The following is a 12,310-nucleotide window of genomic DNA, read 5'->3' as shown; positions in this document are numbered from 1 at the left end:
ATAAAAACAAAAGTTCTAGCTTCTTATAATGACAGAGATTGATAATGGCAGATTTACCCTGTTGCCAACTTCAACTGCAAACTAAAATGTAACACCCAGAACAACTTTTTGAAGGACCTGAAGATTTTGCAAAAGTGGGTAGAAGCTGGAGAAGTTTCAAACCATGAAAGAAGGGTTGATCGTTTTTTAATTGGGAAAGTGATTAGAATAGAGCTAGTATTTGCAAAGTACAAGTGACACTCTTTTCTAGAATAATGAGGAGTAGGGGCATAGACTTGGGTATCAACTGAGAAGGCACACATGAGGCATAGTTTGGCTGTTTTCTAGATATGACTTAAGCTTGGTGCATTTCTTGACCATCGTAAACCAAAGTGTTTATGTCTGTAAAACAGTGATCATCACTTCTCATTCACAGGATTGTTGCGGGAATTAAATGAGATGATACATGTGAATCCCTGAGAATAATGCCAGACCCATAGTGGGTACCTTTTCAAAAACAGCCATGGGTAGGGCCTTGCTATTTACTCAAAGTAGTAGCTTGGCTTTCAGAGGATTCTTAAGAGAGTATAATCTGGGTTCATCAGGGCTTATTTTCCTAAGAATACAACATCTAATATAAGCCAGCTGACAACAGGGTATGGATCCAATGGTAATAAACTAGGGGAAGATTAGCAAGTCCTGTTTGTTCACATTTTTCTCCCTGTTCCTGAGTCTTCTGAGACAAGGATTTTTTTTCTCTCTTGGTATTGGGAGGGTGTCCCAGATAAGGGCCTTATGACCTACTTCATAAGTAGGGAAGAAGTGCAGGAAAAGGTCAGAGTGACCTTCCCAGATTTTATGACCTGCTTCAGGGGAGATGAGTGAGGGGAAGGTGAGAGTGACTTTCCTGTGTCTCCTGTTTTCTCCAATGTCAAAGTGTTGTATTTTGGAGTAATATTGTCCTGAAATTCCATCATAACCTAAAACAAATAAAAAACATTCAACCCTTGCCATCGTTCATTTTCATATTCCAAACAATATTTGCAATGAAGGGTGACAAGATATGCCACCCAGAGTATGCCACTTTGGCAAAAGGATTATTTTGAGCTCAAGGTGCTTAAAAAATAGCAGAAACACAAAGAACAGTCTGCCCTCTCTGTACCAAGAAAAAGGAAATATTCTTGTCACCAGAGACAGAAGAGAAGGCCCATGTGAAAGATGCCTATCTTATACCAGGGGAGAAGAAACATTTTTGTCACAAGACACAGGCAGTCAAGGCTGAGAAAAATCTGTACAAACATATCTTGCTGTAACTCTTACCTTCCTTCAGCCTCCCTATATATTTTAGTTTGTTTTCCACAATTGCCTTTTTTGACTCTACCTAGTATATAAGCACTCAGGTTTTGCCACATCTCTGGGTCTTTGTTTCCTTACAGGGGCTCCCATGGACATGTAAAAATCTGCATATTTTCCTCCTTTGAATCTATCTTATGTCAGTTTATCTCAGGCCCAGTCAGAGCCTTAAGACAGTAGAGGTAGACTTTGTCTCCATGCACTACACTTGCTGCAATTAAATTTCAGCCCTATAGTACTGGTTGAGATGTTCTTTCTGTGGTTTTGTCATGGAGTTTTCCTTGTATTCTTTAGTGAAGACATCTAAGCTCTAAAAATGGGGGAAGAGATAGGGAATATTCAGGAAGAGTTCTGACCCCTTCTATTCTAATGCATTCAGATATTATTTTGGAAAAGACAAAAGACCCCTATGTGCTGTCACACTTATTTCTGGATCACTTCCCCCAGCTTGAAGGCAGCTTTTGTTTTATTTCTGCCTCTGCTGTTCGGAAATGTCCAAGCTTGAACTAAAAATGAAATTTTGTTTCATGGCATAAATGCTAATGCATGAAGCTAATATTTAGTTTGAAGAGTTTTTTTTTCCCTCAAACCAATTGACTACTAAATCAATTTTTAAAGATAATTTGATTGTCAATTATTAAATGACAACCATTGTTGGCTCACACCTGTAATCCCAGCATTTTGGGAGGCTGAAGCTAGAGGATCCCTTGAGGTCAGGAGACTGAGACCAGCCTGGCCAACATGGCGAAAACCCATCTCTACTAAAAATACAAAAATTAGCCAGGCATGATGACATGCACTTGTGATCTCAGCTGCTCGGGAGGCTGAGGCACAAGAATCACTTGAACCCGGGAGGCAGAGGTCACAGTGAGCTGAGATCACAACACTAGACTCCAGCCTGGGTAACAGAGTGAGGTTCCATCTCAAAAAAAAAAAAAATGTAACATACAAAATGAATAAACAAACAAATAAATGACATTATTAAACTTCTTCAAATTGTCTTCATTTCCCCACAATGTTAATTTATTTCATTTTGTCTCCAGTTTATTGAGCTATATTCATGATATTCTTTCTTTCCAGCTCTCTCTTGCGGTGCCCTTTTCTCTTCTTCTCGTGCACACACATCTAGACTTCTAAAAACTCTAGGAACTGGAATTTTGTGATAGCAGAAAGCAGCGCACTCACCAAAGATCTTTCTCCTTCACGCCAACCACCCATATACATCTCCACTAAAAATAAAAAGCCTCACACATTTAAAAGAACTGTGATTAGTTTACCTAATTTTTTGATGCCTTAAGCAGAACTGTCAATTTTGTCATGCAAAGGGAAAAAATATTTTTATTTGCAATATTGTCCACAAATAGCCTATGTATGGCTTTTATAGTTTAAAATGCATCTTCTCCTCCAAGTGTAAATATTTTCTTGGGATGAGAAATCCAATAAAACCACAGACCCCTAGCCTTTGTGGTTGATAAAAAAACACCCTGCTTTTTGAACTTTCAGTCTCCAAATGTGACAGCCGCAGATTTTATTTTAAAGGTTACTCTTTGCATTTTTAAAAAATGTGTTTGCAAGATTTATTCATCTGTGGTTAAATGTTTCCATGTCTCTGAAGTCACCTGCTAGGATCAGCCCCACTTTACATATGGGAAATCATTTATGGGAAGTGAACAATATTTCCTTTGTAGCTTTAACCACAAGCTGGCTCAGCCTCACCTTCACAATTAACTGAGTTTCCAAAATTATTTTCCTGGTGTGCACTGTGATTCTTTTTTCCCTAAGAAATAGAGAACAAAATTGCCTTATCCCAAGCCCATGCTGTAGCTTTTAAATGTCAACAACACTTTCACTCTTCTGAAATGCTTAGCCGAGTCCCTGAGGAAGTGCACTCTAGTATAAAGAATCTGCAGATGCAGCAAAGGTTACTTCTCCAGGTTTCGATTTCCATATGTATGCATTTCCTACCACCCTTTCCCCTTTGGCTTATTACAAGATATATTTCCAAAATGTGGTTATGTCTTGGTGTTGAGGTTATGACAATATTTCTTTTCATTTATATCTGTGTTTTTACAAATGTTGTACAATAAGTAGGCATTATATGTAAGTAAGGGGAAAGCAATTTTCTTGAAATAAGACCACATGAAGAATAGATGAATTCTACAGAACCATCAACAGACCCTGATTCTAACCACTAATATTTTAGAAAGCAGGTTATATGTGCATTCCTCCTCACCCAACTAGAAGAGAGAAGAAAAATAGCTACACAGGCTTACTGTTCTCTCTAGAGCACTTGCAACAACTGTTTGGAATGGCAACATAGATGCATTGAGCAATAAAGTCACAACTGGCTGCCAATCACTTTGGGCTAAATAAAGCTAACATTCCAGAATCTCTTGCCCTTCTACTAGTTAGTCTTTTTTTGTGCACTTCAGCACAACGTTTTTCTTTTCTGTAGGAAGGAGAAGTGTTTGTAGTGCAGCTGTTCTTTGTGCCATATGACAGAGCAGTTAACAGCCCACAGTCTCTTGCCAGAACTCTGTCCTCCTTTTCTACAGCGGTCACAGGAAAGGAAGACCTTCATTCAGAATCGTAAAACGTAGCATCGAAAAGGCTCCGTTCATGGAGTTTGGAGAGGAATTCTCAGTTGAGTCATGGAGCTTTCTGAGATGGAAATGATATTAAGGGTTATTTAGTAAGGCACAACATTTATAAAAGAAGAGAACCAGAGAATTGCCCGAAGGAGCTCTATAATAAGTCAGCAAAGCCAGCACTCATGTCCAACTATTTTCATTCCAAGTCCTGTCTTTCTTTTCAGCATTTTAATTCCATTCGAAGACAGAGTCTATTATCATTCTAGAATGCAGATCATATTTCTACCGTAGAGTTCATATATCAAAGAGCTTTGCCCAAATTTTCTTTGCTATCTTAGTATGCTAGGACATCAGAGAATTCTATGCTCCTTTTTATAGACACATTCACTTGGTAGTTCCACTTTCCAACAGGCATATTTTCAACAATAACCAAGGGATTAAAAAAATTCCACTCCTGGCCAAAGTCGATTCACTCCATTCCTATTTTTTAATTTGTTTTTGAGACCAAGCCTCACTCTGTCACCCAGGCTGGAGTGCAGTGGCATGATCTCAGGTCACTGCAACATCCACTTCCCAGGTTCAAGCAATTCTCCTGCCTCTGAGCCTCCCAAGTAGCTCGGACTCTAGGAGTGCTCCACCATGCCCAGCTATTTTTTTTTTTTTTTTTGTATTTTTCTTGTATTTTTAATAGAGATGGAGTTACACCATGTTGGCCAGGCTGGTCTTGAACTCCTGACTTCGGGTGCTCTGCCCGTCTTGGCCTCTAAACATGCTGGGATTAGAGGTGTGAGCCACTGTGCCAGGCCACTCCATTCCAAGAAGAAGAAGAAAGAAGGCCAGGAGGAGTAGGAAGAAAGGCAAGAGGAGGAAGAGGAAGAAGGAGAAGGAGAGGAGGAAGAAGAAGAACAACAACAAGAAAAAGAAGAAGAAGGAAGAGGAGGAGGAGGAGAAATTACCACCTCTACTCTTTCCCTTTCTCTGGTATAAAAGTAAAAGTGGCAAAGAGAGAAACAACTCTGGAAATATGTGTTGGCATATGTTTGGCACTGGATTGAATAACCACAGTAAAGAAAGCCCGTGATATTGTGGCTCACTCAAAAATAATTGGTAGCACATTGACTAGAAAACACTAAACCAGGTTTCCAAACCAAGAAGGAGATTTGAAGTGAATGCCATATTTTGCACAAATATCTCTTTCCAGGGTCAACATACTACCAGAATTCTGGCACTCCATTTCGTTGGATCAGCAGTATACTCAAAGAAGAGAACACTCCCAAAATGCTTTTAAAAATTTTTTCCATGTTTTAAATGATGTTATAAAAAGAAGACAAAGAATCTACATGGGTTAATTTACATAGCTTAGAATAATACTTTTTGAAGGTAGCTTGCCTTTGACAAGGTGTTTGGTATGGTATGATACCTTTTCTACCCCGTCAAAGAGTCATGACTGCCAATCCTATAACAAAAGGCAGATTAAATGGATGGAACTGGAGGGACATTATGCTAAGTGAATTAAGCCAGAAACAGAAAGTTAAACATTGCATGTTCCTACTCATATGTGGAAGTTAAAAAAAAGTTAATCTTATGGAAGTAAAAAGTAGAACAGAGGATACTAGAGGCTGGGAAGGGTAGAAAGAAGAGGTGGGAAATTGAGAGAGAGTTGTTAAAGAATAAAAAATTCAGCTCTGCGTGGTGGCTCACACATGTAATCCCAGCACTTTGGGAGGCTGAGGTGGGTGGATCACGAGGTCAGGAGTTCAAGAACAGCCTGCCCAATGTGGGAAAACCCCATCTCTACTAAAATATACAAAAATTAGCTGGGCATGGTGGCACACACTTGTAGTCTCAGCTACTCAGGAGGCTGAGGCAGAAGAATCACTTGAACCTGGGAGGCAGAGGTTGTAGTGAGCCAAGATTGAGCCATTGCACTCCAGCCTGTGACAGAGTGAGACTCTGTTTCAAAAAAGGAAAAAGAAAAATTTATCGCTTCTCGGCCTTTTGGCTAAGATCAAGTGAAGAAAAAGAAAAATTTTAGCTAGATAGGATAAATTAGTTCTAGTATTCTACAGAACTGTAGATGACTATACTTAACAATACTATATAGTCTCAAATAGCTAAAATGAGGATGTTGAATGTTCCCCAAAGAAATGATGTTTGAGATCATATATAGGCTAATTACTCTGATCTGATCACTATACATTACACCTATCAAAACATCACTATGTACCTCAAATATATACAAACATTATGTATCAATTTTAAAAGCTTATTTTAAAAGACAGGTTAATAAAAGTATAACAAATTTATTTAATCAAAGTTTCATGTGACACAGGAACCTTCAGATAGGAAGACCCAAAGACCCAGGAAAAATTGTGTTTTTTTTTATGCTTAGGTTAAACGAAGAATGGACAGCCATCTAGAAATATTATTGGACAAAAGGGTATACTCTAATGGTGGTGGGGGAAACCCAGCAAGGCCATACTATTCAGATACTGCTTGGCCTCCCTATGTAGCATTTCTTCCTCCTAGGTATGAGACAAGATCTGTCTGAAATGATTTGCTTCAAAGGAAAAGAGGAAGTGTGACTTTTTTAGGTTTTGTGGCTTGCTCTGGGGAAAATGAGTTTTTATGACCCACCTTAAGAGAAAAGAATATTGGTTTCTCTTTTTATTTGAGATGGCATCTCACTCTGTCGCCCAGGCTGAAATGCAGTGGCACAATCTTGGCTCACTGCAACCTCTGCTTCCAGGGTTCAAGCGATTCTCTTGCCTCAGCATCCTAGATAGCTGGGATTACAGGTACATGTCACCACGCCCAGCTAATTTTTGTAATTTCAGCGGAGACAGGATTCACCATAGGTGAATAGGGTATATTTGGTAGGCTGGTCTCGAACACCTGACCTTAGGTGATCCACCTATCTTGGCCTCCCAAAGCACTGGGATTACAGACATGAGCCGCCATGCCCAGTCAAGAATATTGCTTTCTATGAATCAATTCCAAGGGAGAAAGAATAGAGACAGTAGGATGGAAAAAAAAGGCGGAAAGACTTTGCTTCTGAGGCCCTGCCAATCCATTTCAGTTTTTCAAAGCACTCAGTGCACAAAGGCGACATAGTTTGTGTATCATTTCCTGAGCTTCAAAAACATTCATGCAACAACAGGCAGGAAAAGAGTTAGCTCAGGTCAGCTCCAGCGCTTGAGTTTTACACCTCAGCTTAATGCCACATTTCAGAACACAGCTTGAGTCCAGAGGCCTGCTCTACAGGGTCAGTTTTGGATAAAAGATAGAGTAGATTTTCCAAGCCAAGACTTGATCATTTACATCTCTTCTTCTTTAGCACCTAATTCATAGATAAACTATAGATGATTTGAAGAAAAAGGAGAGTTCAGTAAAACCAACAGGCAGATACGTCATTCTTTCAGTAACTGCTGACAATATGTATGGGACTTGGGTTCGCAATGCCCAGGACTGGGGCAGGTTTAACCTTCAGTTTATCTTAAGGCTTTTCTCATTCTTCATAATGAAACCAGGCATTCATGAGGGAGGCAGAAGGTAACCAAGTGTGACCAGGCATTAATCTACCCACTTTGCAAAGCTGATTTAGCTCCTCTTCACAGCAATCCTAAAGGCCTCAAAGTCTTATTTTCTCTTTACAGATTTAGAAACGGGAGTTTATCAAGGCTAAGCAATCTGATGAATTCAAAGCTAAAAAGGAGTGGAATATGGATTTATTTGACAGTAAAATCTACTGGCTTTGGCCCAAATCATGACTCTTCCTTAAACACTAAACACACAAAGCTAATCTCCCATGTGTGAAGAGGGTGTGAAGATTTTGGCTCTTCACTCAGCAAGAGGACAACGGTTGCAGCCCCACCCATTCTGCTTTCTGTGAGGCAGGATTTTTTAAAAATTATCATTTTCTATTTAGGCAAAATCCAGACATTTCCAAACCAAAAGTGACTGGGAAGGAAGAGGCTTCCCATAGAAGTAAGATTGTTTATTTATATCAATAGATGAAAGGAAAGTTATTTGAAATGTGGGAACTGTGGTTTTACTGTGTGGGAACCACTGGAGATTAAGACCCAAGTGCCATACTCCTTTTCTTTAGGACACTCACAGAAGCATGAATCATCTTTGTTTGGGGCTCTGACTTCTAACGTCCTAGACTGTTATCACCTTTATTTAAAAGATTATACTAACAGACTGTTTCCTCTGTCTAAAAGAGGATTGCAGTTTCTTTTCATAGATAGATTTTAATGCCCTTGAGTACTTGGGCCCTATGTTATCTATTGTGATATCTACAAAGAACCTGTCCTTGCTTTCCCAGTGTTTTCATCGAAGAAGGGAAGCAAGGAGGGAAGGAAGCATTAGGGGGAAAAAGTAAGGTTTGGTGAAAGAAGAAAGAAAGAAAGAAGGAAAGAAAGAAAAGAAAGAAAGAAAGAAGAAAGAAAGAAAGAAAGAAAGAGAGAGAGAAAGAGAGAGAAAGAAAGAAAGAAAGAAAGAGAAAGAAAGAAAGAAAAAAGAAAGAAAAGGAAGGAAGGAAGGAAGGAAGGAAGGAAGGAAGAGAAAGAAAGAGAGAAAGAGAAAGAAAAGGAAGGAAGGAAGGAAGAAAGAAAGAGAGAGAAAGAAAAGGAAGGAAGCAAGGAAGGAAGGAAGGGAAGGAAGGAAGGAAGAAAGAAAGAAAGGAAGGACAGAAAGAGAAAGAAAGAAAGAAAGAAAGAAAGAAAGAAAGAAAGAAAGAAAGAAAGAAAGAGAAAGAAAAAAGAAAGAAAAGGAAGGAAGCAAGGAAGGAAGGAAGGAAGACAGAAAGAAAGGACAGAAAGAGAAAGAAAGAAGGAAAGAAAGAAAGAAAGAAAGAAAGAAAAAGAAAGAAGGAAGAAAGAAAGAGAGAAAGAGAGAAAGAGAGGAAGAGAGGAAGGGAGGGTGGAAGGGAGGGAAATTGACTCAAACCCGGCTTTCTACAGCTCTGTCATATCTTTGCATGTCCACCTTCCATGAATCATCTTGGTCATACTTTCACAACTTGAGGCCCCCCATAATCTCTTTAAAACCCATAAATTGAATAAACCATTACTTACTCGTGGTTCAAATATACTCTATTAGCAAAATTTAATTTTCTGTTGGTGAACAAGCCCAGGCCCATGACCTCACAATTTGTGGCCTGTTCATAATTTATAAGTCACTCCAAGAAAACAGTTCCACCAGCTGCATCTGATACCCATGGCAAGCATTACAACAGCAGGTGGAAGTACCTTTTGATGCAATGATATGAAGACAAAGCAAAGAAAGGTAAAATGTTGATTGTGGTTACTTCAGATCAGAAAAAGTTTCTTAGAGTGTATTTCCACTTGACTTAGTTTATAAATGAGAAATGTAAGACACCGATTGACAGTTATAAGATCCATGGGAATCGGCCCCAGAATTAATTGCCTTCTACTTGCTCTTAACATGAACAAAGCTAGGTTGGCTGGAGGGTGCTCATAAAGGGATTAGAATGCTACAAAGATCATCTTAACAGCCACTGGGAAGCCTGTAAATTTGAATTACTACTTTCACATAAATCACTGTTAGATTTGCATTGCGATTGTTGTTACAATGCATTGTTATAGATATCCAGTCAAGCCCAGAAATAATTCTGTTATCTTAAAAATGTCACTTACTTTGCATTTATATTAACTGTTAAAATAATTAATTGGGAGTCCACTAGGTTGAGACAACTCAGTGCCTTTCGTTCCTACTAAACAGACCAAAACCCAAAACATGCCAGGGCCAGCAATGAGGAAACCCAGAAAATTCCAAGCCCAGAGTCAGATCTGAATAACCATTAGGAACAAAGTGGGCTTGGAAACATTTCCTAAGATATATTTCTCAAGGTTCCTCATCTGCCTGCCACCATTATTGTTTAAGGATTACATAAATCCTACAACCTGTTATAAAATAAAAAACATGATACAAAAGTAAAATTGGGCTATTGGTTTTAATGTTGATTTTGACAACATTAATCTAACAATACTTTTTATTAAAGTCTGTTATAAATTCATTCTATATCAACTTCCAACCATTTAAAACACACTTTTGATTATGGGTTCTCTATCAGGAAATCCTCAAAGTAAAACCAAATTCCAAGGCTTTCCTGGATTTGGCAGAGCACATTTTCCCAGACTTATATACATAAGTCTGCTCAAACTGAATGACAATTCATGATTTATCTTCACAGACTGAATATTTATTCCTTTTCTAATGCTATTTCTGCTGTGTGGAATACTTTTTCTTCTCCATCTTCATTTGTCCAATTCTTACTCATCCTTCAAAGTTCAAACATCATTCCTATGAGGGTCTATCTAATTTCCCTAGAGCCAACATTTTTTTTTCATCTTCTGAACTAGTGTTTTATTTATATTATGGGTAATCAAATTCGTCTGACATGTCACTTCATGTCAGCAACCATAGCAAATGACTCTCTCTTTCCCAAATCGACTCTGCTTTTCTCTCCCAGGTGTGTTTGCATATTCTGTCTCTACCATCTATGATGTCCTCTAGCTTTTAATTCACTTGGTGAGCTTCTCATCCTGCAAGCCTCAGTCCAAGTGTCACCTTGTCAGCCAAGACTCCTATGGGCAGGTGAAGTAAATTTTCCTCACCATATCATACCACCAAACTGACTTCAAGATGTGGTAGAAGAACATACAGTTATTTTGAGTATGCGTGAGTGGGTGTGTGTGTGTGTGTGTGTGTGTGTGTGTGTGTGTTTTATTTTTAGAGATAGGATCTTGCTATATTGCCCAGGCAGGAGTGCAGTGGCTACTCACAGGTGCAATCAGAGAATACAACAGCCTCAAACTCCTCACCTCACAAGATCCTCTTGCCACAGCTTCCCGTAGCTAGCACTACAAGTGCGTGCCACCACACCCAGCTAAGAAGTTGTATTTTTTAACACATGAAAACCCTGATTTTCAATCCTAGCTCAGTCACTCACCAATCTAATTATTTAGGCTAAATCTACTCTAAATTCCAATTTTCTCCATTAAAAACTAAGACAGGAGAGATAGAGAATATCAAATAATTCAAAATAATTTGAATTATTTGGTATTCTCTACCAAATATTTCATTAAAATCATTAATGATTTTAATCATTAATTTAAAAAATTGGGTGGGTTGTTGTAAGAATGAGGTAAGCATAAATAAGCTCAGGAAAGAAAGTTTAGCAAAATAAAACTTCTCAAAATATAATTTATTATATTAGTAATTGCAGTCACTAATTACAGAACATAAAAGATGCTAAATAAACGTTTCATGAATGAAGAAATGAGCAGACTATAAAGCACTTTGCACATATTAAGAATTATTTTGACTATTGACTTGATGTGATTATTTTGACTCTAAGATCCAATTCCCAGCTAATATGGTAATTTGTTTATGTCTGTGTTTAGCCTGTAAAAGCCTGCTTCTCGTGCTACTAAAGTGAAGCTCTCTGAACCTCTTCCAGTTTTGAGTGCTGCCCAATTCATGAATTTTTATGTGAAAATAAACTCTATTCAATGTAGTTTGTGTAAAGTTTTTCTTTAAATAAAACCAAGCCCCCCAAACACCCTTGCTCTTGAAAAAAAAAAAAAAAAAAAAACAACAAGAAGGTGTACTGGTTACAAGCATGTGCACTATTCCAGGAGTTGAGATTCAGGCTCTGATATTCAATAGCTGTAAGTACTTAAAGTCAAACTTTGTTTCAATTTTTCCAAATACAAAACAGAGATAGTACATACTTTTGACAGTTATTACAATTAACTTATTTCATTCACAGGGAACATTTAGAACTATTTCTGATATGTAATCATCATGAGTGATTATATATACATTTACTTCATATGTATAAATTTGCCATATATAATGGTTAAATATGATTTCACTAATACTCCAAATCTTTGTGAATTTAACCCCAGGATCCAGATAAAATATATTTCATCTCTCTTTGAAATGTTCTGGAAAATATCCTTCCATGAATGGTCAAAGTTTAGTTTTTTGCAATGAGATAACCTACCTAAGAGACCAAAGCATTCGTCAGCAGGTTTCTGTGAGTCAAAACAAAGAATTTCAAATTTTTATCTTCTAGAGATTCTTTTTTCCTAGATACCCTTCTCAATCCCTGCAACCAACAAACAGACATTAGTTGAGAGTCTAATATTTGGCATTTGTAAAACAAGAGGCTTGGGGCTAACTAAACTTCTAAGGTTCCTTTAAGGTCTAAGGTGCTCAGCTCCTTGCTGCATTCCATGAACAGATGACAAAGTCTGAGGCATGTACCTTACCAACAGAAAGCATGTAGTAAGCAAGAAAATATTTTTAAATTAAATAAGAAAGAAAGAAGAGCTGCTGAGTAGAATAAAAGCCTA

General features: G+C 38.0%; 1 pseudogene; it reads left to right on the top strand.

The window, feature by feature from the left end:
• The first annotated feature begins 5,905 nt into the window (after positions 1-5,905).
• On the top strand, positions 5,906-6,042 carry LOC116548859 (annotated as a pseudogene).
• The last annotated feature ends 6,268 nt before the right edge of the window (positions 6,043-12,310 follow it).

The sequence above is a fragment of the Sapajus apella genome, unplaced genomic scaffold (assembly GCF_009761245.1).
Source record: "Sapajus apella isolate SASKATOON/1434 unplaced genomic scaffold, GSC_monkey_1.0 scaffold5, whole genome shotgun sequence".
Lineage (NCBI taxonomy): Eukaryota > Metazoa > Chordata > Mammalia > Primates > Cebidae > Sapajus > Sapajus apella.
The sequence above is the reverse complement of the archived record's forward strand: the minus strand, read 5'-3'. Positions and strand labels throughout refer to the sequence as shown.